The sequence below is a fragment of the Lepisma saccharinum genome, chromosome 11, assembly GCF_977018435.1.
Source record: "Lepisma saccharinum chromosome 11, izLepSacc3.1, whole genome shotgun sequence".
Taxonomy (NCBI): Eukaryota; Metazoa; Arthropoda; class Insecta; order Zygentoma; family Lepismatidae; genus Lepisma; species Lepisma saccharinum.
This window is the reverse complement of record NC_139239.1, coordinates 53387020-53413546: the sequence shown is the minus strand read 5'-3', so window position 1 is coordinate 53413546 and position 26527 is coordinate 53387020.

Here is a 26527-nt window from a genome sequence, read left to right as displayed (position 1 = left end):
GAAGCAAAATTAGTGCAATTTTGCCTTTGGGACGCTCGATTTGTGGGATGGCCCGTTTTTCTGTTGCAAAAGCACTTTTTGGGCTTTTTAGAAAGTGATTCACCTAATGAACTGCGACATCATCTCCTAAATTTACATAAATATTCAATCAACACCAAGAATATTGGTCGTGTCTGGCAATGTAGTAGCCGACCTTCGTGGCGGTGTGATTAGCACAGCGCGCTACGACGCCAGGGACCACGGGTTTGAATTTCGGGTTGGGCATGAGTGTTATTTGTGAGTGTTCCTTCATCAATTTTATCATATCATCACTCATTCTCATAGTCGCGATCAGTACAAAGTGAAAGAAAAGCGACGCTAAGTAACAAAAAGGTAATCAAACCGTAATGTAGCTAAAGTATAATCCTTCACAATCATCTTATCAAGACCCAAATAGGGATAATTGCGAGCAAAGCTCGCGCGAAAATTTTTATATCTATTTATTTGCATACTTACAAGAATATTACATTAATTTAATTTTGCGTCAATACTTTCAAAGGTTGCCGTGCTATTTACTCTTTCCCAACTTATTCTCCATTTGCTCATGGACGCCAAAAACGAAAAGGGTACATCACTAAGAAATGGGGTGGAAAAGTGGTACAATATCAAGTAAATGGTAAGACACGAACTACAATAATCTTTTCGTATATAATATCACAAAATGTGAACGTTTTTTGCGACAATCACTGTGAAATGCTGTGTGATTTGTTGTTCACACAAAATGTTATTGTGCACCATTGAAATTTCTTGCTCATAGTAATGAGTTGGATTGTTTTACAGAGGAACTGTACCAGTGTCTCCTGTTGAAACAAATGAAAACGTTATTTGTCGTGCTTTTTGCCAAACAACTGTTCTCACCAAGAATTTTTAAATGTTCATGTGTTGCTCAGTTGACCTCCTCTTTTTCATTCAGGGTCTTGTGCGAGTCGTATGTCGGAAATAGGAAGAATGAAGAAGAGTAAAAAATAATGAATTTGATAATCTATATTCATCACCAGATGTTATTAGAATTATTAAATAAAGACGATTTCGGTGGGCAGGTCATCAAGCACGAATGGGAGAAGAAAGAAAACTTACAGAATCCTGGTTGGGAAACCTAATTGTAGGAAACTTATAGAAAGGCCAAGACGAAGATGGAATGGCAATAAATAAGATGCTTATAAAGAAACTGGTTAACAATGGAGAAACCTGAATTAATCTTACCCATTGTTGGAACGGATAAAAAGTTTAGGTTGCTGTGACAATAAACTTTCCACTTTAGAGTTTAAGTTCGACTTTGTGTTTTAAGTGCACTCTATGCACAGTATGGCTAGTCGGGACTGGGCCTACAGTTTAAAGTGTGATCCGAACCATTATGTGCCTCAATCAGTTATCCAAACCGGGATCCCTCGATTACAAGGGGACGCTCGCACTTTCCGTTTTAGGAATGACAAAGAGTTAGTTAATATTTTCTAATTACTTTCACTTTCAAAACTTAAAGTTCAACAAATCTCGACTTCTGTGGAATAAAAGTCAGTGATATTTGTGTCAAGAAGTGTAACTCAACTGGTAATGTGAGTCCGAGGGACGCCAAGCCAACACGAGAGAGCGTAGAAATACGTCCAAAGTGCAAGCACCTAGCACAGGGTACATTCAAAGGGATTGCCATGGCAGTTTGTATCACAAAATGGTCGACAAATTAAGTTTCACTCGGGTCTGTCAGACACCTCGTTACCTTTCAACGTCTAAGATAACGGATTCGTTTTTGGAAGTAGCCGGTTATAATTCACGCGTTAAGCTTAACGCCCACTGAGACGTTGTTAAACGCAGCAACAGAACGCAACAGACGCGTTTCCGGCGTCTCAGCGTGCGATAACCTTTAAGATAACATGCAGACTTCTGGCATGGAAATTCCGTGCGTTTCCCTGTAGTGGGCGTTAAACCATTTGATTTCAATAGAAGCAGACAACAGAAATTCTGTTGCTTTCTGTTGCCGCGTCTCAGTGGATGTTAACTTGAAGTTTCCACCGTCACTTGAGACAAATGCTGCGGAAATATTTCATTTCCTCTTATGTGTTTATCACATTTTCCATCACTCTCTTACTTTGTCACCACGGTTAACCACCTAGTACAAATTGTCAATTTAAGTTGAATGAATTGAGCAAGGAAGAAGCTAGGAAACTGCTACATTTGAAACTTGTTTGAATTGTGTTACATTTTAATTTAGCATCGACATTCAATTATTCACAGAGTTGTTTAATGTAAAATTGTAGTTGAGACATCTTGGAAATAGGGTCTGTAGGTTGGGTATGTTATGAATCCTCATGATAATATTTAATTCGGCTTCCCCGATGGCGCAGTGGTAGGGTTGTTCCCTTGTAATCAAGAAGTCCCTGGTTCGATACCCGGTGGAGGCATACAGTGGTGCAGATCATAGTTTTAAACTGTAGGTTTAATCCCGATTAGCCTTACTGTGTTTAAAGTGGTCTTAAAACATCAAATCAACCAAATCGACCTCTACGTAAACACACACAACAGGTGTGTTTCTGCTTGCCATTAACTTCATTCCTAGTTGATACTTCCTACCCTCACATCAGGTTAGCGTAAGGAAAACATTTCCCCTGACATAATCAATCCCAAAAACTCCTATCAAAATGACAGCGCTTACATCATAGGTGACACGTAAGCAGCTTACACGTTTCCCTGCACACCCACGCGACCCTAAATCTGTTGACCTTGAGTTTATTTGTCGACATCAAGTGACCCAGCAACGAAAGATTTAGCGCGAACGCAGCTCACGTGTCGCCACTTTTATTCCGTTGCAGTGGCGCGACCACAAGGGGGAGGGGCAGGGGAGGCATTGCCCCAACCTTGGACGGAAATGAGTTCTTGGGGGGGCAAGGGGGGCAAACATTGACGGCCAAGTGTACCTGCAATTACCGCTCACAACTTGAAATTTTATGCAAATAAAAATACTTTTCGCAAAATTTTCTTCATCGCTTCGCTCACATTACCTGCTTTTCTTAGTCTTCAGTACCGTAGCTAGGGGGGCGGCGGGAGTCTGCCCTGTGCGCCGAACGACTTGAAGGAAAATAAGTTGTAAAATTGATTGATTGGGTTGTGGATTTAAGTCCATTTTACGCACAGAAATGCTCATCGGGACTGAACCTGCAGTTTAAAGTGGGATCCGAACCACTGTGCCATGTGCCTCCAGCTGGTATCAAGGTAACGATGTTATCATTATACCATCGAGGAGCAGGGGCTGCGCCAGAAATTTTCAACCGGGTGGGCAGAAGCTGTATATTCATAAATTAGGGTGGGCAGTATAAATCTAAGACCGTATATGAGTGTTCCATGAACTCATGCCCGTACCCCCCCCCCCCAACATATACAGGGTGTCCTAAAGCAACTTCAACAGCGGTTGGATGCTGGTAGATATGTAAAAAAACAACAAACTTTTCCTCATTCTCATAACCTCGAAAGTGCTTAGTTTCTGATCTATGAGCGCTGAAAATCTAACCTGTAAGTACAGTCACGGACACTTCTGGGTTATAACAATCTCATTAACTTTCAATGCAATCATTACAACCCAGAAGTGTCCATGACTGGACGTATACAACCCAACTCACCAACCGATCGCTCTGACGTAACTTCCAGGGACGCGTAACAAGATTGCCACTTGAATTGAAAACAACAACTTGGGAGTCTTATCTGGCAAAATACAAAAGAATAATTATACTTGCGATGTTGTAAGCATAGGTGCGCGCAGAATAATTTATTTGGGGGTCCCTTAACGGAAGTTTCAGTTACCTATCTGGACATGGCTAGCCTATAGTCGTAACTTCATGTTATTTTCACAGAAACTGTTAAGTATATCAACATGAAAATTTAACATTATAGAATGAGCATTTGTTATCACTTTAGCACAGGTTTTACTATCACCGTGTCGATGTTTTAATAATGAAAGTAAACAATTGAAAATTATAAATACAAGGTTATATCTCTACAGGTACTATCAGCTGAATTACTCTCACGAAGTACATCTGTAGGTTCAGTTTTACCATGTTTTACAATGCACATTTACCTACTTCATAAAATATATTGCTGTACCTGGTCAGTCCATAGTTAATGCCATGTGTTACATATAATTTTAAACCGTAGAATTCAGATGTAAGCAAAAATCTGAAAATTGATACACTTGTCATTGAATGAGAAGTGAGAGAGCATTCATGAAAGTCTTATTGGAAATGTTAGAAGGTTGCATTAAGAAACAAGTCGGTCCTCGGGAAAATAATATTTACGGTCCGATATGTGAAGGGGCTCTGCGATTTATCAAGGGAAAAATAATTTATTTACTACGTGATTACTGATTACTATAGTAAAGGAATATCACATTGTTTTGTGGAGAGGAGAGAGAGAGAGAGAGAGAGAGAGAGAGAGAGAGAGAGAGAGAGAGAGAGAGAGAGAGAGAGAGAGAGAGCTGGTCATCTCAAATTAAACGAAATTCCTTATTTTTTTACCACTGATATTATTTTCATTATTTTAATGGTAGTTGAACATATTTTCTTTATTTTTTAGAAGACATTTGGGGTAGCCAGGTACCTTTGTCACCTCCGTGTGCACACCTATGCCTATAAGAAGTATTTACAAACTGGCCAAGACAAAGAATTTCCAACATATACGGACTGAAATTCAAGACACTTTATTCTAAAATGTCCCCGTCGTGTTTCGAGTGTCGTGCAGTACCAATAATCGTGAATCGCAAGATGCACTTACGACATGTTGATTAAATGGACGAACTGAGAAATGCAAACATAGTGTGTTCGCCACCTTGTTTTGTTTCACACGCAGGCTGTTATTTATTTATTTCTAAATGACTAATCGAGTCCCTCACATAATACGGGGGCAAACCCCTTACTGAAAATAATGAATTGTAAAAGCTCTTGCAATAAAATGAAAAATATCGTTTAAACATTAATTAATTCGCAGATTAAAACTAATACATAATAACTAAAATCAATCCGATCTGTATAAGGGTGTCTCTACATCACGTGTGCATTCCGAGCGCCCAATACAGCTCAGCGTTTGACATAAGTATGAATAATGTCTTCTTAGCAAAATTTAAAAAAAAGCGAGAACCCGGTATAAATCAAATTCTTAGTTCATTCTGCATAATATTTACCTAAGCTAAAGAAGGACACTTTGGAAAAATATAATCGAAATGTAATAAGTAAGTAAATAAATAAAATTGTATGTGTTATGTTATGAAGCACAAAGTTCTAAAATTTTGTCCCTATTCTATGTTAGTTAACCACAAGAAAAATCACATGATTACGTAACTGATAGGGAAAATGTATCTGTAAGAAGATTTTTTGCCTCCCTGATGGCATAGTGGTAGAGTCGTCGCCTTGTGATCAAGGGGTCTCGGGTTCAATAACCGGTGGAGTCACATAGTGGTTCGGACCCCGCTGTAAACTGTAGGTCCAGTCCCGATTGCCTATCTGTGCATAAAGTGGACTTAAAACAACAACTAGATTTCTACATACGGTTGCTAACTCATCAAGTGAATAATTCTGCAGCTATTTTTCAAACCTACAGAGCTGTTTTATCAAAATCTTTTTTTGTGATTGCTTCTTATTAGTAGAATGAATATAAAATTATTATTATCTATTTTGGATACGATATCGAAATTAGAAGATGACAAGTATATAAAATCGTAATGATGAAAGGGACATATCAAAATACCTCTGTCTTAGTATTTCAATATAGACCTAACTAAAAAACTTTGTGTGTTGCTGGAGGAAGCAACGCGAAGAAGAGGTTTTTATTTGTTTAACAGATCACCTTAATCATACCCAGGCCGGAAGCCCGGAGTTGAAAACATCAAGCAACTCCACTCCACCCCTTCTACACTCAGTTTCAGTTACAACTTTGTGGCCAAGTTATGGCAGACAGTTAATTATATTTCTATATTTTTGCCACATTTCAAGTATCTATTTCTTTTCATTATGTGGCACATTTTCAAAGCAATTTGATACATCATCCCTGTGAAGGTCAGAAGCTGCAGCCCTCAGGCCCATAATCCTGTTCTAATCTTGATCATATTCTGCAAAATTTTGCTCCTCCCATATTGCCCTTTAAGCCTACTGGCTGCTTAAGCCTACAAGTGGGCATTAGATAACATTTTTTGTTTCAAAAGATTTGGAAATTCCTTTCGCTTTCCAAAGTTAAAGTTAAGGAAGTTGAAAGAAAAGCTTAAATTAATTCCATTCAACTTATTATTTACTCTGATTTTTGTAAACCTATTCACGAAATCAGTGTTCCGGCAAAGGACAACAAAGCTTTTTATTGAATGATAATATGTGAACTTGTCTGTAATATAGATAATATTCACAAGTAAAATATACATGAAGTGAACACCATAATGAACTTATTTATTGGACCATTCGCATTTTCCCAAGTGTATATATTTTTGAGTCGGGAAGGCACAAAAGTTGTAAGAGATAATGCATTGGGGTCCCGTGAAATTGTTTGAGCCCTATTAAATCAATATTGATTTCAGCCTGCAAAAAAATTGGATCCAAAAATTTTCTTGCTCGCTTTGCTCGCAATATGTCATTGTTCTCTGTAATGCATTGTTAATTATCAGACAGAGAAATAAGTAAATTAACTAACTAACTAACTCTGTAGCCTTCTTAAACCCGAAGATTCATGGCTGCAGCAACGCAGGCCTTCCATCTGTCCCTATCTTGAGCAAGATCTATATACTCTTTTCCATCCCTACCGATTTCCTTTAGGTCTATCTCGACGTTGTCCCTCCATCTTCGTCTTGCCCTTCCTACAAGTCTCTTACCATCAGGTTTCCCAACAAGAATCCTGTAAACTCCTCTTTCCTCTTCCATTCGTGCCACGTGGCCTGCCCACCTAAGTCTTGTTGATTTAATTATTCTAATAATATCTGGAAATGAATACAAATTATGTACTTCTAAATTATGTAACCGTCTCCACTCACCTGCCTCCTCGTCCCTTTTAGGACCAAATATTTTCCTAAGGATCTTATTTTCAAATACTCTCAATTTATGTTCCTCTTTCAATGTAAGGACCAAGTTTCACACCCATATAATAGTACAGGCAAAATTATTGTTTTGTATATTTTAACTTTTAGTTTCTTAGATATTAAACGAGAAGACAAAAGTTTATGAAGAGAGAAGTAACATGCATTTCCTGAATTAAGCCTACTTTTTATTTCCTCTTTAATATAATAAACTAAATATATGCTTACAGGCCGAAACCAAGTGTTAGGTAATAATCAAAATCTAATTATTGATAACAACTCGTTTGAACCAGTTTCCAAATTCAAATACTTAGGAGTAATATTAGCAAGTGAAAATTGTATTAAAGAGACAGAGAAATAAGACTTGTCTTAATTGATTTTGTTTTAAATGCATGAACAATTGTTTCGAGGAAAGGAAGCGTGCACATTTGAGAGACAATTTATGTAATTTTTGCTGTTGGTTTATTGTGAGATGGATGAATTTGTTGCCTAATGGATTTAAATAATATAAATTGTATATAATATATGTATTAAATAAACTTTGAATATGCACACAATTTAGTGTCCACGTCGTTCCATGTTGCATATATCGTCGGTGAAGGCGCGAAGTGATGTAACTCGAAAAATTGCGTTTTTGAGTTATGACTACCTCCTCTGTTACCTGTCAAAATTTCGAAGCTGAATTCCCACTGGTTCCGGAGATTTAAGCACCCTGCAATTGGCGTATCTTGAAATTTTCTGCATAAAAAAATCTGAGAAGTTGCTTCAGTGGCTGCTAAGAAATGAAGGTGCGTACTGGCGTAAGCTTAGCCTATATCGGGAAACAAGATATACGATTTACGAAAGATTATATAAATTTATATAAGATTTATGAAACAAGGGTGAATCCTACGTTAGTCCATACACAAAAAAGTTAGTTCCAGGGAGAAATCTGAAAGTAAAATGTGATGAAAAATGTGAAAAGTTTGGTAAAAATCACAGATGCGGAAAGACTTGAAATTTTTAAGGACTTTTATGCAAGTGGCAACCTTCAGCTTCAACGAGAATTCGTCAACACATATGTAAAGGTTTCAGACGTTAAACACAAAACTACGCAAAATGAAGAATCTCGAAGATCAAAAACAAATCATTACTTTTTACCATAGAAGAAAAGAGAAGTAGTATCATTGTGTAAAACCATGTTTATAAACACACTTTTAACACCAGAGAAAACAATGCGAACTGCTCTAGCCAAAAGAAGATGCTCAGGTGTCATTGAGAAATTGAAATAGGAGGAAAACTTCAGACCCTACTGGAAAGGGACAAAATATTAGAGAAAATAATAATAGAACTCATAAAGAGATTCCCAAGAGTCGATTGATTGATTGATTGATTTAGTTTATTTTACTTCGCGTTTTGCGCCTCTTGGCTAATTTGCGAAGATGGGGAAGAGTGATGAAATTGATGAATGGACATTCACGAACAACCAAGCCCGAGCGGGATTCGAACCCGGGACCCTTGGCGTCGCAGCGAGATGTGCTAACCACTCGACCACAGGGTCCGGCCCCAAGAGTCGAATCTCACTACTGCAGGAAAGATACACAAAGACAATGTCTTCATTCGGATCTGCCAAAAAGCAAAATGTATAGAATGTTTATTGAGGATCATAAAGAGAACATCACCCCTTTACCAACTTATCAGACATACAGAAAGATATTCAAAAGCATGGACTTTTCTTTTCATTGACCGAAAAAGGATACATACGGTCTGTGTAGCAACTTTCTGGAAGGAGATGAGTCGAAGAAAAGCGAACTAGCTGATAAGCATCAAAAACATATCGCCGAGAAGGATGCTGTAAGAAAGAAGAAAATTTAAGCTAAAGACACATCGGACTTTCAATGCAAGACTGTTGCTTCAGTGTTTCATTTTCAGCAAGTCATTTATTTTCCCATTTCAAATGAAATAAAGTTATTTTATATAAGACGATTATGCACATATAATATTACAGTCTATGATCTGAAGACAAGGGAATGTCATTGTTTTGTTTGGCACGAAGGAGTGAACCACAGAGGTGCATGCGAAAATCTCCACTTGCCTATACAATTTTCTTCATCAATTGGATGTAAAACAGGTTGAAGGATGTTTACTTGTTCGCTGATGGTTGTACAGGGCAAAATAAAAACTCAATAGTTGCAGCCATGATGCTCTACACTGTTACTATGGCTCAGCATATCAGTGTCATCAATTTAAATTTCTTTGAATCGTACCACGGACAGAATGAAGGCACTAAAATCAACTGGAAATGTATTCATTCCAGCTCAGCTGCTACCAATTTTTAGACTTGCACGATCTGATAAACCATACACTGAGCATTCCCTTCGATGCATGAATTTCTTAGATTTCCGAGATGTCGCATAAAATGTGAGGATCCTATCTGTAAGGAAGGATGATAATGGTGAAGGAATTGACTGGACAGGCATACGAGAACTAATGGTGATCAAGGATCAACCAGATAAAATTTATTTCAAGGACAGGCATTTAAATGTGGTTCATCGAAGTATCTCGCTGCAAAGGAAAGTTATATTCACCAAAACTCCAAAGTGTCTTCACTCGCATCCACCAAGGATTTCACTACAGATGTATGCAGATTTGATGTATTTATGTGAAGGAGATACACCTGTAGTGAGCGAACCTGAGTTTGTGTATTTCTACAAAAATCTTCCACACTGAATATCATATAAACAAAATATTAAAAATATGCTATTGTACGAGCCTTTAGAGTCCCATAGTTATTCTTAGTTACAAGTACAACCAGAATTCATATTATCTTTGTACTGAAGTGTTACTATATCTTGAATTGCATTAAAGATAAACCATTATTAAATTTCTGTATTTTATTCACTTCTTTTAACTACTATTTTCAACAGAAATGGATAAATAGACGTGAATGTATGGATCATTTTTAAATAAAGGAATAAAATCAATACAACTATTATTAAATACTTTATATTAACGGGAAAATTAATAATTCTTCTAATCCTTCTACATACCAAAAAGATTATTTTTAAAAAAAAAAATTAAGGAGGGCGTAACTTTAATCACAATCTTTGAAAAGAAAAGGCGAAGGGACGTAAGTGATTCAAGCACATTCCAGCATTTTTCTTCCAGCAGAAATGAAAATATGTTCAAAATGTAACTTTTTCCCAGATATAACAACAATCATACACTTATTGTACAAAATTTTCAATTGATATAATAAATATCAAATGAACACGACGGTATTATGTTTAACGAAAAACTTTAAATCTATCTCCTGAAAAATCATAAAAATCAAGATACGCCACTTCGTCCCTTCACCAACGATATGTGAAAAATATATCGTGCACGAAAGTCATACATGTTAATGTAAAAAATCATTATATTTGGAATGCATTTATCAAGCATTTTCTGTCTTTGAAAAATGGTTTGTGTACTTGTTTTCCATTTTTAATGTGAAATTGAACGTGTTGAAAAATAATTCAAATCGTTTGTTCGAACACAAATGCTTTAGCACCAACTTCTACCCCCTTCTTGAATAATTTACGAGGGTAATAATGTCTTTGATATTACTACTACTACTAATAACAATAATAATAATTTTGGTCCCGGGTTCGAATTCCGGCTTGGGCATGGATGTTTGTGAGTGTCCATTCATCAATTTCATCCAATCATCACTCATCCCCATCTTGGCAAATTAGCCAAAAGTGCCACATTAAGCGAAGTAAAATAAGGCAAAGTCAATAATAATAATGTTAAAATAATAACATTATTAACATAATTATTATTAGCATTATTATTATTATTATTATGGTACGTTTATCCTGGTACTTGCCCCCCAAACAAAAATTCGTGGTTGCGCCTCTGTTCCAATGGGTTTGTTTCTGAGATCGATCCACGTTCAAGTGTTTCAGATGTTTTTGAATTCAGATATTTAATATTCGTAATGCATCCAACGAGTTTCTTTTTTCCAAAAACAATTACATTGTCAATTATGAAAAATATAACCAGCTCCGCAGCTCGATATTCTGGCGCCTTACCCACGGTTACCCTCCGCCAAGCACCGACATTTTACATACGTCCTTCGATATTTTCTTCTTATGCCACAGTAATGATATCCCCCAGTTAAGAAAATTCTAACAAAGCGTCCACGACAAGGATAATTTGCATAGGCATTCCATCACCTACCGCATTTTCTCAAAATTGATCCATACAACTACAAGCATTCCCATATCTTTTCCCCAACTGGGCAAGGATTTTCACTTCGAGCACTTGGGGGCAGGGTAATATTTCATATCATACCCTTCAGTCATAAAAAAATACCTTGACATTTTATTATTATTATCATTATTGTTGTCGTTGTTTTACAAATCATAAAATTTAATTGAATTGAATATACCGTGGCGTTGTTGCTAAGTTCAGACTTGAGTCCACTATTTAAATATAAACTGGATTCGACTTGCTTCCTTTTCATAAACATTATCATTTATTTTAGAAACAGTTCAGTGTCTTTTTGTATTTCTTCACAATGTGTATATCAGAGACTAGGGTCAATCCGATGGCGTAGTGGTAATGACGTGGCCTTGTAATGAAGCGGTTCCGAGTTCGGTAGTCGAAGGAGGCAACCAAAACTTCTGATACCACTTAAAATTGTCGGTCAAGTCCCGATTAGCCTATGTGTGCATAAAGTGGACTTAAAAAAACAAAAACTCAAATATCAGAGACCACTGAGTCTGATGTCTTTCAAGACACACCTTGTCCACGCAACAATTTCACTATTCAAATGATATTAGGTGTTCCCAGACATCTCAGCTAGGTCTAGTGCCTCACTGCCCCCTCCCCCCCTTTCCCAATACGAGCGCGAATTTTGGAGTAAGGAAAGAAATAAAAGTTCATTAAAAATAATATGGGTTATATTTAAAGATTCGTATTTTGCATTTCTGATTTTAACAAAAGTTTTAACATATTTAAGAATATTTCAGTCAGAGGCGCAACCACGAATTTTTGTTTGGGATGCAACCACTAGGATAAACGTATCAATAATAATAATAATAATAATAATAATAATAATAATAACAATAACACGATTGTAATTAGTATTGCAATTTTATTATTATTAATAGTAGTAGTACCAAACCCATTATTATTCACGCAATAAGGGGGGTTAGAAGTCGGCGCCCAAGCAATAGTGTTGGATCAAACTATTTGAAATATTTTTTCAACACGTTCAATTTCATTAGCTAATAATGAAAAACAAGCTCACAAACAGCATTTTTGAACGACAGAGAATGCATAACGAATTGCGAAGTGAGCAAGAAAATTTTTAGAACCAAAATTTTTTATTTGTACAAAATTTGTACAAAATTTGAAATAAAGGGGCGTAGTTGCCCTTCTTCACTTCCGCTGGTCACTGGTGACGGAAAGTGGGTCCTCTATGACACTCCCAAGCATACCAGACATTGGTTGTCGCCACGTGACACTGTTCCTCACACCTCAAGACCACCCCTGCACCCACGAAAAGTTATGCTCTCTGTATGGTGGAATTGTCGGCAAGTGATACATTACGAGTTCCTTCCACCCGGTCAGACCATCACTGCTGAACTCTACTCTCAGCAGTTGCAAAGGGTGCACCGTGCATTGCGGAAGAAGGAGCTGGCATTGGTGAATCGCAAGGGTGAGCTGTTCCTGCACGACAATGCCAAACCACATGTGGCAAAGAGGACCAGAAAAACCCTTCAGCAACTTGGCTGGAAGACACTGTGCCATCCACCATATTCACCGGACCTTGCACCAACAGATTACCACCTGTTTCATTCCCTCGACATCCACCTCCGTGGTAGATCCTTCGCAAATGAGGGAGACCTACGGAACGCACTTACGGATTTCTTTGCATCCAAGCCCGCCGAGTTTTATCACCAGGGTATTGTGCAGCTGCAGGAACTTTGGCAAAAGGTGTTGGATGCTGATGGAGATTACTTCGAAACCCAAAGGTACGTACCGTCCACTGTATTGCTCTTTGTTTATCACTGCTCTAGAACAGCAAGAACTTGGTTACCTTGTATTTCTTTGGTTGCTGCGAAGAAAAACACAACGTTTACGTGCAAAAATATGAAAAAATGTCACTCAAAAAGTTCACCAGGGACTACCCAGTTTTAAATTTTAAATACCGAGATCCGGAATTTCTTGCACGATGAATAATTTTGTTTTTAAAGGAGGTATGAGTTCGACGGGACGACCCCGTCCCCAAGATGTCTAAAATTGACAAAAAATCACATATTATGAGACTAAATTGCAATTTCCTCTACAGATGTCATAAAACGAGAGCTCTCCTTCCTAACATCTTACATTTAGCCAACAGTACTCGTGGCGACGATTCAGATGATTCTTTTTTCAGGTGACTGTTGCTAGTTACGGGGATCAACGTTATGCGATTATAAACTTCCCTCTGCTACAGTTTTTCCATTTTCTGCGCCGCGTTTTTGTGAGAAACTGTCGGTTGACTAGTTAGCGGCTCTACGAGACACTAAGCAAATTCAGGGTCTCCCCGGTGGCGTAGTGGTAACGTTGTCACCTCGTAATCAAGTCCCGGGTTCGATATCCGGTGAAGGCACATGGCACAGTGGTTTGGATCCCACATTAAACTGTAGCTTCAGTCTCGATTAGCCTTTCTGTTCATAAAGTGGACTTAAAACAACAAATCAATAAATCAAACTAAGCAAATTCATCTACCAGTGACTCTCGGTATAGTGTAATGTGCAATGATAAATAGGAGAACGACAAAACTGCCGGAGAATGGGCAAGAGTGTACGAATGATCTCAACAGCTTGGCGAAGAACGCCAGTTTCTCACGAATGAACCGCGTGGACACATTTGTCGGACTGTGATATGCAAGGTGTTCCTTATGTGAATTTTTGGGGAAAGGGTCATGAAATATGCCCAGTTTTCCTGCACGTTGATGAAGGGTGCCGTGTAATGACATTTGCATAAAAAAGACGTTGATGTTGTCTGCAAATGTTATCCTTCACCATAACATCCCCACATGGTCAATTTGACAGCAATAACTTTCCGAAAGGGTTTTGCTTCATGTTCTTACAGTCCGGGCTAACTCTTAGTGAATATCAGATTTATTTGAGCCGCTTAAAGATAATATGAGAGGGAAGAAATTTTAGACAGATGAAGCACTGACAAAAGATATCAAGATATCCTGCAGTGGCTATGGCAGCAGTCTAGTGTCTTCAACGCCAAAGAACTCACGGAACTGACACAGTGATAGCAGCTATGCCTGTATGCTCATGGAGATTCCTTTAAAAAACTCACGTAGTTTTGTCCTTGTAGGACTTGTAGTCTTGGTCGGTCAATCCTGAATGACCCTTGCAAATGTGCTGTTTGAGAAAAGATCAAACTAATTCCATCTGTATTTTTACGTCGCTTTTCTGCCAATTTAGCTAATCGCGACGACAAGGATAAAATTGTGAAATAGATGGAAAGACAAAAACACATTATGCCTTGACAAAGATTCGAATCCAGGAATTCTGGCGCTACACTTACTTCTCCGCCACAGAAGACGACCAAGCTATTTACATTTTTCAAATTATTTAGAGAATATTTTCGTTCGCTGTAAATTAATGGAAAGACCAAAAATCATCAAATGAAATAGGTCTACAAGTTAGATAAAACTAAATTAATGCTTACTGGAAGAAAGCAATGTTTCGTTTCTTTTCCTTATGCCTCAGACCTCCCCGATGGCGCAGTGGTAGCGTCGTCTCCTTGTAATTAAGGGGTCCTGGGTTCGATACCCGGTGGAGGCACATAGTGGTTCGGATCCCACTTTAAACTGTAGGTCCAGTCCCGATTAGCCTTACTGTGCATAAAGTTAACTTAAAACACCCAATCAATCAATCAAAAACCTTATGCCTCAGTTTGCACAATTTCTTTTGGATACTTTATTCTTTTTTCCCACTGTTTCTTTTACTTAATGGGTGTGAGTGATCGGAGTTTATGGATCCGGGACGGGATCGATACGGTATATAAAACTATCCCGATCTTCAGGACAGAAAATTTCACGTATTTCCCGACTAGTTCAGAAAATTTTATCGATAGGTAATGTTCAGAATTTCCTAACACTACTGAAATTATTGAGTTCCACGCACATTTTGTCCCCAAATAAATTATTTTCGGTATTTTGATGCAATTTCTAGAGTCGTTTTCACGTTCAGAAGACACAACGGCGCTTATGGAGAAACCGCACAGTGTTGCCAATACAGCGCTAGCTCATGTCGCCGGGAAATGATGACCTTCCTTCACAATGAAGGTGTTACATATTTTGTATATATAATGATAATTATATGTAATTATTAATATTAATATTATACTGTGAACGTTACAGTTACCCTATTTACTATGATCCATTGCGATCACTACACATGCGAGTGTAATGCACGAATATGACACTTCAGAAATCACTTAAAAAAGTAAAAATCACTGAGAGCTCACACAACTGAAAACACTTTTTTGGGAGAGGGAAAAAGTCTAAGCAGACCAAAGTAGATTTCTCACTCAAGTAAGGGGAACCTGGCACATGGGTTAAATTCAAGCTGCAACCCAAACAAACAAATAAGTTATGGCCCACGTGAACTGATAAGACGTGAATGACTCAAGCAAGGCATGTCATATTTCTATCTTGAAGACCCATATTTTGTCACGTGTTGGAAACACTTTCAAAGGTTAATATGGTGTCTATGAATTTATGTGTACGTTGGAAACTGAAAGGTGATCTTAATTTCAGTATTAATGTCGACAGTAATGTAAACGAAAACAACGTGTATTTGCGACAGCACTAATGTTGCTCACAACAGCAGCATTGGAAATAATTGTCAATTATTAAATTTAAGTAATTTCAATTCTATTATAACAAACTGCATGAAGTTCATATTTTTACTGAATGGAAATAAAATAACAACTCGAAAACTTGGTGGTGATAGCCGGAATGCTGCGGTGAGTCGGCTCAAGATGGCCAGACAACGTCTCCTTACTTCGCGCGCGGTTCGGGTTAAAAAGAAACTCCAAATGCATGGAAGTAATATTTCTGGGAACCTTTGAGTGGTTATAAAAAATAATTTCATTATTTTCTCCACAACTTTGTCGCTGGAAGTTTTTACTTGGAATTACAGAACAAAAAATGGCCAGCGACGACATTTTCTACTGCACGAATATAAAAAATCTCCACATACTTCATTTGAATATTTTGTAATGCGAATATGCTTTAAAGTATTGATAAATTCTGAGTACCACCACCACCTATGACAATTAAAAAACAGTGTCAATTTTTTTAATAATGAATGCTTCAATTTTACGGCATGTTTCAACGTTAGGAATGAAAACAATGTAAAAATTGTGTTTTCAAGGAAAATTTGCGTTTTTAATTTATCTAAAATTATGTAAGCAAGTTACCAGTTTTTTGTGTTCACCATCGTATTCTGTACAAAATTTCCTGCAAAACTGCAGGTACAGATTTTACTTAAGCTAAATTTGTAAATCCAGAAATTTCACAACAGCGCGCTCATATTTCCCATGAGAAAAGCATTGCCCATAAGAGCCCATTGTGTCTTCTGAACGTGAAAATGACTAGAAGATTTCCTTTCCGATAATTAAGTATATCCAGAATTCTTATTTCGCGATCATTTTAAATTCCTGACCTATTCGAAATCCCGAAAGTAAGTTAATCATTTCTCGAAGATTCCCGGGACAAGACTTCTTGATCCCGCAAACTGAAGTCTGATTTCCGTTGGGTTACCGGACGTTTTCCTTGATAAGTTTAAAAATCATTATGCGACTGGTAGTATGTCAGAGGTCCCAGGTTCGATCACCATGTTCCTGAGTTCGTCAGTCATCCTCATCATTATAACTAAACCTCAACTTCGAATGACGTGAAATAACCAGAATAGGTAAACTTTAATAAACAAACATCGTATCCGACGCATAGGCGGGCTGATTAACATCTGTGCATAAATTGGACTTGAATCTAGGGATGTACAATATCGGGAATTTGATATCGCGATATATCGTCAAGAAAATATCGTAGCAGACGATACGATACGATATTATTTCCGTACCGTGATATGGGTGATATATCGTCTCTCTCTGCACAATATATATTGCAAAAATATCGTGACGATATATCGTCTAGTTAATATCGCCTGGACGATAGTTTCTCAACATCGCGATATATCGTCTGGACGATATATCGTCGAACAGTACTTGAATCAGTTGAAATGTCGGTTCTGCCAACCGAAGGCTTCGTGTTTTGATGACGTTACTTTGGTCTGAATATGTGTTCCTTGCACCCCTAGCACGCATGGTTTTACCACAGAGAGCAATGTCATAAAACCGGACTCTTTTGAACGTTCGTACCGCCGAAAGGACGCACCGAAGACAAAAATAACACTCGCATTAAAAAAAATCATTATGATCCACTGGATCATTCACTGTGCCTGCACTTCCTTCTTCTTCCTCCATGATATGTGGCGCCGTTCTTTCCCTTCAACATGTTTACAGTTAATCGGATATCATGAGTAAGCAGTTGCAGTGGAAGGAATGTTTCAAAGCGACATAAAAAGAAAAACATATTTGTTTCCCCGCCATAATGAATTCACAGTGGCTTCCTCCTTAGATATAACACTGACATAGTGGAATCTTGAAGCCAGTATATATGTGAAAAATTGATTGATTGATTGAGTTGGTGTTTTAAGTCCACTTTATGCACAGTAAAGCAAATTTGGAGTGGACCTACAGTTTACAGGTATCGAACCTGGGACCCCTTGATTACAAGGCGACGACGCTACCACTGCGCCTTGGGGGAGGCCATTGTGAAAAAGGCTACACACAGAAAACTAAATGCATCATATCTATTGATGCACCAGAACGCATCAAGTGTATTTTATTTATTATTTTGTTAAGAATCAGATTCACATTTGATGCAATTGGTTAAAATATTTTTTGATTATCGTAGGAGAAGTCCCAAAGGACATCACATGATGGAAGTGGAGCAAAACTGCGCCTAGCGTCAGAAAGGGGGAAATCGAGTGGTTAGATCGAAGCAGTACACGCTGCTGTGAAGATTGGTAACTGCAATCGGTGTTCCCTCTTTTCGCAAGGCCATTTCCTCTCGCCTATTCATTGGGGACCGTCTAGCGTCACCACTTGCGCAAAGACTTGTTCTCCGCTTGCTGTAAATTGATTAAATGTGTGAGAAGTAAATAATGCATGCGACAATAATATATTATCATATCATCACTCATCTCCATCTTCGCAATTAGCCGAAACTGGCACAAAAGCGAAGTAAAATAAACTAAATCAATAATTTAATCATAAATAAGTTATATGCACTAAATGTTACAATTACTATTATTTTGATATGTAAAGTTACATTTTAGAAAACTAAGTATGCTGACCAAGGCAGTAATTTATTTTATTAAAAACATAAACTAAACGTAACGTTTCAACCTTCTAGCAAGGTCTTTTGTACTTGATACAGAGTCTGAAGAAGACCTTGCTAGAAGGTTGAAATGTTACGTTTAGTTTATGTTTTTAATAAAATAAATTACTGCCTTGATCAGCATATTTAGTTTTTCATAATCATGGAAACAAGGCTTAATGGTGTTACATTTTAGCTTCCTTGACTAAAATATTGATTTTACCCATGCGTTATGTCGCCCCTCCTTCCTTGGAAAATTTTTAAGCCCCCTATATTTTTTGAGGTCATCATACACTTCCTCAACATAAGATAACAACATTGTGAGGCCGCTACTCACTTGTGCACCAGAAGTAATAAACCTTGTGGGGACATCATACACTTCTTCAACATAAGGTAACATCCTTGTGGGGACACTACTCACTTTGCATCAGAAGTAATAAACCTTGTGAGGACATCATACACTTCTTCAACAGAAGATAGTAACCTTGTGGGGACACTACTCACTTTGCATCAGAAGTAATACACCTTGTGGGGACATCATACACTTCTTCAACATAAGGTAACATCCTTGTGGGGACACTACTCACTTTGCATCAGAAGTAATAAACCTTGTGAGGACATCATACACTTCTTCAACAGAAGATAGTAACCTTGTGGGGACACTACTCACTTTGCATCAGAAGTAATAAACCTTGTGAGGACATCATACACTTCTTCAACAGAAGATAGTAACCTTGCGGGGACACTACTCACTTTGCATCAGAAGTAATAAACCTTGTGAGGACATCATACACTTCTTCAACAGACGATAGTAACCTTGTGGGGACACTACTCACTTTGCACCAGAAGTAATAAACCTTGTGGGGACATCATACACTTCTTCAACAGAAGATAGTAACCTTGTGGGGACACTACTCACTTTGTATCAGAAGTAATAAACCTTGTGGGGACATCATACACTTCTTCAACAGAAGATAGTAACCTTGTGGGGACACTACTCACTTTGCATCAGAAGTAATAAACCTTGTGAGGACATCATACACTTCTTCAACAGACGATAGTAACCTTGTGGGGACACTACTCACTTTGCATCAGAAGTAATAAACCTTGTTAGGACATCATACATTTCTACAACAGAAGATATCATCCTTGTGGGGACACTACTCAATTTGTATCGGCAGTAATATACCTTGTGAGCACACAATACACTTCAACAACAAAAAGGTAAGCTTGTGGATCGAAAAGTTTCTTAAACGTATATCGAATTTCTATCGCGAATTGAAGCCATGACTTCCTTATTTCAAAGCATGCTAGCACATAAAGTAAATTGATTGAATTTGTGAGATGTAAATAATGCATTAAAGAATAATATATTATCATAAATTAGAAATGTACATAAATCAATAATATTAGTAACAGTTACTGTTAGTATTTTCATGACGTGTAAATTTACATTTTAGCTTCCTTGAAAAATATATTGACTTTGCCCATGATACACCCCTCCCGCTTCTCCTTGGAAAATTTCTAAGCGCTTGTATACCCTTGAGCGCACTATATATTTCTTCAATGGAAGATAACAACGTTGTAGGGACACTACTCACTTTTCTATCAGAAGTTATATCCCTTGTAAAAGCACTTTTTAAATTATTGACTAATTTAATTTAGTAACACTGTTGAGCCTTGTTTCATGCCTTGGTCAGCATTGTAATGTTTAATTGACTTCAGATACAAATTAACATTTAACTTAAAGCAAAGCATGATTCGAAATGTATATAAATTAAACACAAATAGTTTGTGAGAACAATGAAAGATACTTTGCACATATATCACATTTTGCATCGTTTTTTTCTGGCTTTTTTGGCTAATCGTGACGATTAGATAAAATTGATGAAGTGACACTGGAAGAAAATAATCGAACTCAGAACTTTATTGAATCGATTTCGAGTCCTATATCCCTCTGCATGATTCCCACATCATATCACATGGTATTATTATTATTATTATTATTATTATCGTTAATATTATTATTATCATCATTATTATTATTTGTAATCCACTTGCTATGTAGCTTTTTACTTTTTGTCTTCATTTTAAAACAGAGAAGTTTGCATTTCTTCATAAAATAGCACAACACTCGTTATTATAATTATTTTGCTAACTTTATTTGTCAGCCACTTATTTACATCCAAAATAATTTTACCAGTGCTCTTGTGTCCGTCAGATCTCTCCTATTTCATGTAACATCTGTTTCTCTTTTCCAGTGATTTATTCTCTGCAAGACAAGTATTTACGATTTTGTTTATGAAAAATATCATAAACGACAAAAACTGCAAAAATCGACACAGACTAAAAGTATTTCCTCTCTTTTATTGTCAAGTACCAACAGGGTAGCATTTTCAAACTTATTTACACATCGGTCCCCACAGCGTCTGTACAGAATCAATCGTGTGTATGGAGTGTATGTGTAAATTTTCATATATCTAATGAACCTTGTGGGGACCCGAGGCCACCTGATTTCACAGGCCTTGTGGGTACTGGTGTCCCCACAAGGATAGGAAACGTTTTTCTTGTATAATTTGCTCACAATGTAGGTTACTTTTAATTTTCAGGAGTTTATAGTTTTACTGTGTTATTTGTCACATATTTTCAACAAACACATCAGACTACGACTGTAATTTCCCCCGGTCCCCACAGTGTATGTGCACTAACAGAGTCCCCACAAGGTAGCATATGCACGTATGTGTGTGTGTGTGTGTGTGTGTGTGTGTGTGGGTGTGTGTGTGTGTGTGTGTGTGTGTGTGTGTGGCCTACTTTTAGGTGTGGCCAAAAAAAATATCAAGAGGGGCATATTTTTAACAAATTTATGGACAACAATCTGACAGAAGTGACTTTTGTAAGTGTGGACAAATCAATCTGAGGGGGCTCATCATTTCACAGGAACTTCCCGAGGGCATTTTTACAAAAATCTTGGATTAGACGGGGTTCCACACTTGAGCAAAAAGCTCATATGGGCATGTTGAGCTAGGTTTAAGTGTAGCCAAATCTGCTTGAGGGGGGCTCATCATTTCCGGCACTGGTTGTACCACAAAACACACTACTGGTGTAGTTAATATCGCAAAAAAATGAAATGGGAAATGAATGTCAAATAGATCAAGGATCGAATATTTATTGAATATGAATATGGTCCTATTAAATACACACACATGGCATTTAGACGATTAAGAACGTGTTATTTATGGAATCATGTCAGCCAAGAGACATTTTCGCCTCACTCAAGGTCAAGGATTATATGAATTCAATTGAAATTGAACCAATATCTACAATTGAATGTGAATGCGGGTTCCGTGTCATGAATCTAACCTTTACTGAACAGAGGCAGATTAAATATTTGGTTGAATCATAGAATACATTGCCGTAAATCCATTTCAGTGTTGGTGTTTTATTTTCATTTCGTATGAGCTCAAATTACCATTTTAATCCTTCGTTTTAAAAGTAATTCAAACACAAAAATTGTTATTGGGGGTCATTTTGAGTTTTTTCGACTTTATTACTACCTTATTTTGAATTTTTTATTTTCTAAAAATTTCGTGGGGGGCTGTAGCTCCTTTAGCACCCCCTCTGCGTATGGCAATGCCCTCTGGATCTCCCTCCCCTAAATAGTCCTCGCCTCAAAAGTGACAGAAAAGCCAAGTTGAATTCCTTTTTATAATCTCTAATTCTCCGAAATTATTCTTTTTGGAATGAAAAAATAGAGATTAAAGTTGATTTTAAAAAAAAAGAAGAAGTATTGAAGGACAATAACAGGGAAGATTTCCCTTTGTAAAGTCGGCTGGGCGTCTCACTGGCCTGCTGGAAACTAAGATTAGGTTCCTGGGCGTGTTTTGTGAGGTCGGATTTTTTCGGCCTTCTCTCTTCATAAAGCGGCTCTGGGGTTCACCGATTCTCAAATAAACAGGTATCATTGAAGGACGACACCCCAAGGGGCGGGGTAGGCTAAAGGAGGCTGGAGCGTGATGCTTAAAAACCAAAGGATAGAGAATGAAAGTGAAAATAAAGATTGATTGATTGATTGATTTGTGGTTTTAAGTCCACTTTATGCACAGAAAGGCTAATCGGGAGTGGACCTACAGTTTAAAGTGGGATCCGAACCAATGTGCCATGTGCCTCTAGTGGGAATAAAGAGGCAAAACAGACTAAAAGAGAGGAAAAGGAAGAGGAAAACCAACCAAAACAGACTATAATAACAGAGGAAGGGGTCGATTGAGAGAAATGAAGATAAACATTTCTCACGGTGGAGTGAGAAAAGGAACAAAGAAAAGAAACAGTACAGAACGATAAAGAGATAAAGGAAGGAAGAGAAACAAAAAGATAGGCATACAGAAAAAACTATAGAAAGAGAGAATGAGAAACAGAAGCAAAAGGTAGAAAGCGAAATAGAGAACGAGCAAGTGGAGGGAGAGAGAGAAAGAGAAGGGCAAGAAATGAAGGAAGCTCTATATCTGAAGAGACCTAATCGTGAAAAGGATACTATGGTTTTACACACACAGAGATAAAAGAGTTATAAATAAAAGTTAGTTTTCTGTATTACAAGTTCTAGACTCTCCCAAGTATCATTCCAGCTCAAATGAGGCGAAAAAAAAGTCGCCCTAGTTTCGAGTGTAAGTGAAATTTTAAAATTTTACTCGCTAAACTGCTGGAAAAGGACCACAATTCAATTGTATTCAAATATTATGCATTACTAAGGAGGGCTTCCCAGGTAGCTTAAAAGTAACACCTTGTAATCAGAGGGCCCCGGGTTCAATAGCCGGTGAAGACACGCCGCTCCCGAAGGAGTGGTTTGGATCCAACTTGAAACTAAATATTAAGATTTCACCAGATTTCTGACTGTGATGCACCGCAAGGTCATAAGTGCTATAGGCTCGAATGTCAGTTAATGAATGAATGTTTCCTTAGTTAATGTTACCAATGTCAAGTCACTGTTCAAATTAAAGGGGATTCCAGGTAAGTGTCTCCTGTCTCATTTTCCCCAGCCTCTACATCTTCCAACCAGTAACATAAATTTTCCCCTTCGTAAATTTTCTGTTATTTTTGTGAAATTTGTCTTTTAATTTTTAGGTTCATTTAACGCCGACACGTCAGTCAAAATTGTCAATTTTTACATAATCTTACATTAATTTTTGTATTAAGTCCTATGTTATGCACAGATAGGCTAATTGGGATTGGACCTACAGTTTAAAGTGGGACCCTAACCCGGGAACCCTTGATTACAAGGTGATAACGTTACCACTATGCGATCAGGGAGATCATTAATTTTCAGATGAAATTCATGGTTTGGAAATAAATTTATTAAAATTTTGTTACTCCACACCAAACTCACACAGAGCATTGTCGTCCTATTAAATTTTGCGCTTTACGTTTTATAATAATAATAATATGATGATGAACGTTAATTTAAATGTCTATTTTATTATTTACTTTGAGCCTCAATAAATTAAAATAAGTCAGTTCTTGGGTCTCAGCGCGGCGCAAATGATTTAGTATAAGTATAATTATTGTATTAGGTAAAAACAAAAGTTAAAATGCGAAAATGGAAATCTCTGAACCACCCTCTTCCATCCTACATTTTCTTCAATTCCCATAATGATGCATATAACCTAGATATGTAAAAAAAATCGGAGAGCATCACAGAGTAAGTCAACGAAGCAACTGGCTTTCTTGTTTCGGATCAGACTTGTACGAACCGACGTAATTTGTGTAAACTAAGTGAAGGCGATTCACTTCCTCGACTTCCAAGACTGTCTGTCTTGTATTTTGAAAGTAGCCACCCACTGAAGGAATGAATGCACTTCCCTGAGTTTCCAAGGTCTTTGCGCGGACAAAACATAAACCAGATGTCAAAGCAAGATAAGTTTACAAATTGCGGTGTGACACCATCTCCCTCCTCCGCTCCGAGCGGCACATGACCGGTGCCGCAGATGGGAGAATACACATTCAGAGGGTTGCTTGCCCAGAAGCGACAGCAGCGCCATAAGCGGAAAATCCTCGAACTTGCAGAAGGCGTGGGAACTAAATACTTGTCTTTTTTTTAATAAAATTATGTAATTTCTGTTGAAGATATTGTGCAAACGCTTGGAATTATCTATATAAATTCACGACACTAAGATGCACAATATTGAACTTAAATGCTAAAATGGTTTAAAACTCTTCAAACGCCCCATTTAAAGCTGCTTTCAGATCCAATTAATGCTGAATTTCGAATTTTTTGTACGCCAAACTAGAATCCCAAATTGATTTTTTTATCATTACATCACTCCGTGTATCCTTCTAGAAAAGCCTTGCAGAGTATCATCGAAATTGGAAGCATATGTTAGGAGATTTTGTCAATAGAAGGAGAAGCAGTTTTCAGCTGTTGAGAGAAACATCCAGCCGAGGCTTAATTGCTGCTATCTTTCTAAGTACACTCCATCCAGTCTGGGAAATCATAAATCTAACTCTAATTCAAGTGTAACTTTAACTGTTTATTTGAGAGTTGCAAATGAGGAAGAGGCTTGGATTATGTGGGCAATTTCTTCCAGAGGGCTTCGAAAGTGGAAAAGGAAAATCGAGTTAAGTTTTCCATATTTAGTTTCCTTATCTCTGTTAATACTAAAGTATATTTCATAATAGAAAGAAACTAACGTTAATGCATAAAAGTTGATGCATATGTTTCTACACAACGATTATAGTTTGTTTGGTAGAAAAGTATCTTAAAGATTATGACCAAAACGAATAGAATGTGCCCTCAATGTTGACTTGAACAGGTAACCTATATCCGAACACTTAACTTCCACACTGTTAGGGAGATCCTTAGTTCAAAGAGTTTTAATAAGATCTACTGTATAAGAAGGGCCAGAAAATAATATTTTGTGCGATCCAACGCCTACACAATCCGCTGCAGCGTCACAGAGGACCCTGCACTAATAGAGACCCGTCTTTTGATCTACTGTGCATTTCTCCCTCCAATGGCATTTCCGTCAGCTAAATTAGGTCTTAAAGGACCGTGGAGCTTTCATTCCTACCGATAAATGAAATTTCCCTAATCTCTCAAAGGTGTACACTTCTGCAGTGGACCAAAATTACGCTTCGTTACTTTTACAAGATCATGGTCATATCCGATAGCGCGCTCTGTTCGCTTCATGTTCAATACTGATTAGAAATGGACCCTCGAGTGAGGCAAAGTTTGAGATTGCTACGTTGCAGTACGTTCAGAAACTTTCTCTAACTGCAATCTCCTTCGCCTTCGTCAAAGGAGGAAGAGAAAAATCAAGCTTAATTTTGCAGAAAGGTTTTTTTTCTTCCTTCATTACCGGTTCCCTTTGACACTAACAAACGTGCGGGGGTCCCGGTGACTGAGAGGTTTGACTTTTATCCCGAAAGTGAGTGGAGAAAAGCTTCGAAAGAAAACAGAAGAGTTGCTCAGATTCTCCGAAGCTCTGTCAGTAGACTCCCCAGAATTTGTGGCTCATAATTAAAGTACTGGATGGAAACACCTACGCTCGCTCGTGCTCGTTCGAGTCTCCCATGCTCGAACGTTTACATCCATTCATTCATTCATTTTTTTTTTTTGGATTTAGCTGTAATACCAGCTCTACACCAAGTGTCCCAAAAAATTAAGTCTCACACGACACTGCAACAACGAATCACAAATCTTGAATATACATAGTTTTTTATACATCTACATTAATATCATGAAAAAAAATTATAAATACAATTGTTATATCTGGTTCTGATATTAAAGGGGATAAAGAAGCAGGGAGTGGTATTCCAGTCTTTATTAGATTATTGAATAAGATATCCCATTCATTGTTATAAAGTGGACATTGAAAAATAACATCATGAGCATCTTCCTAGTCTAACTTGCATTTACACATAGGTGAATTAACTAAATTAATTTTATATAAATGCTGATTCAATCTGATGTGCCCTGA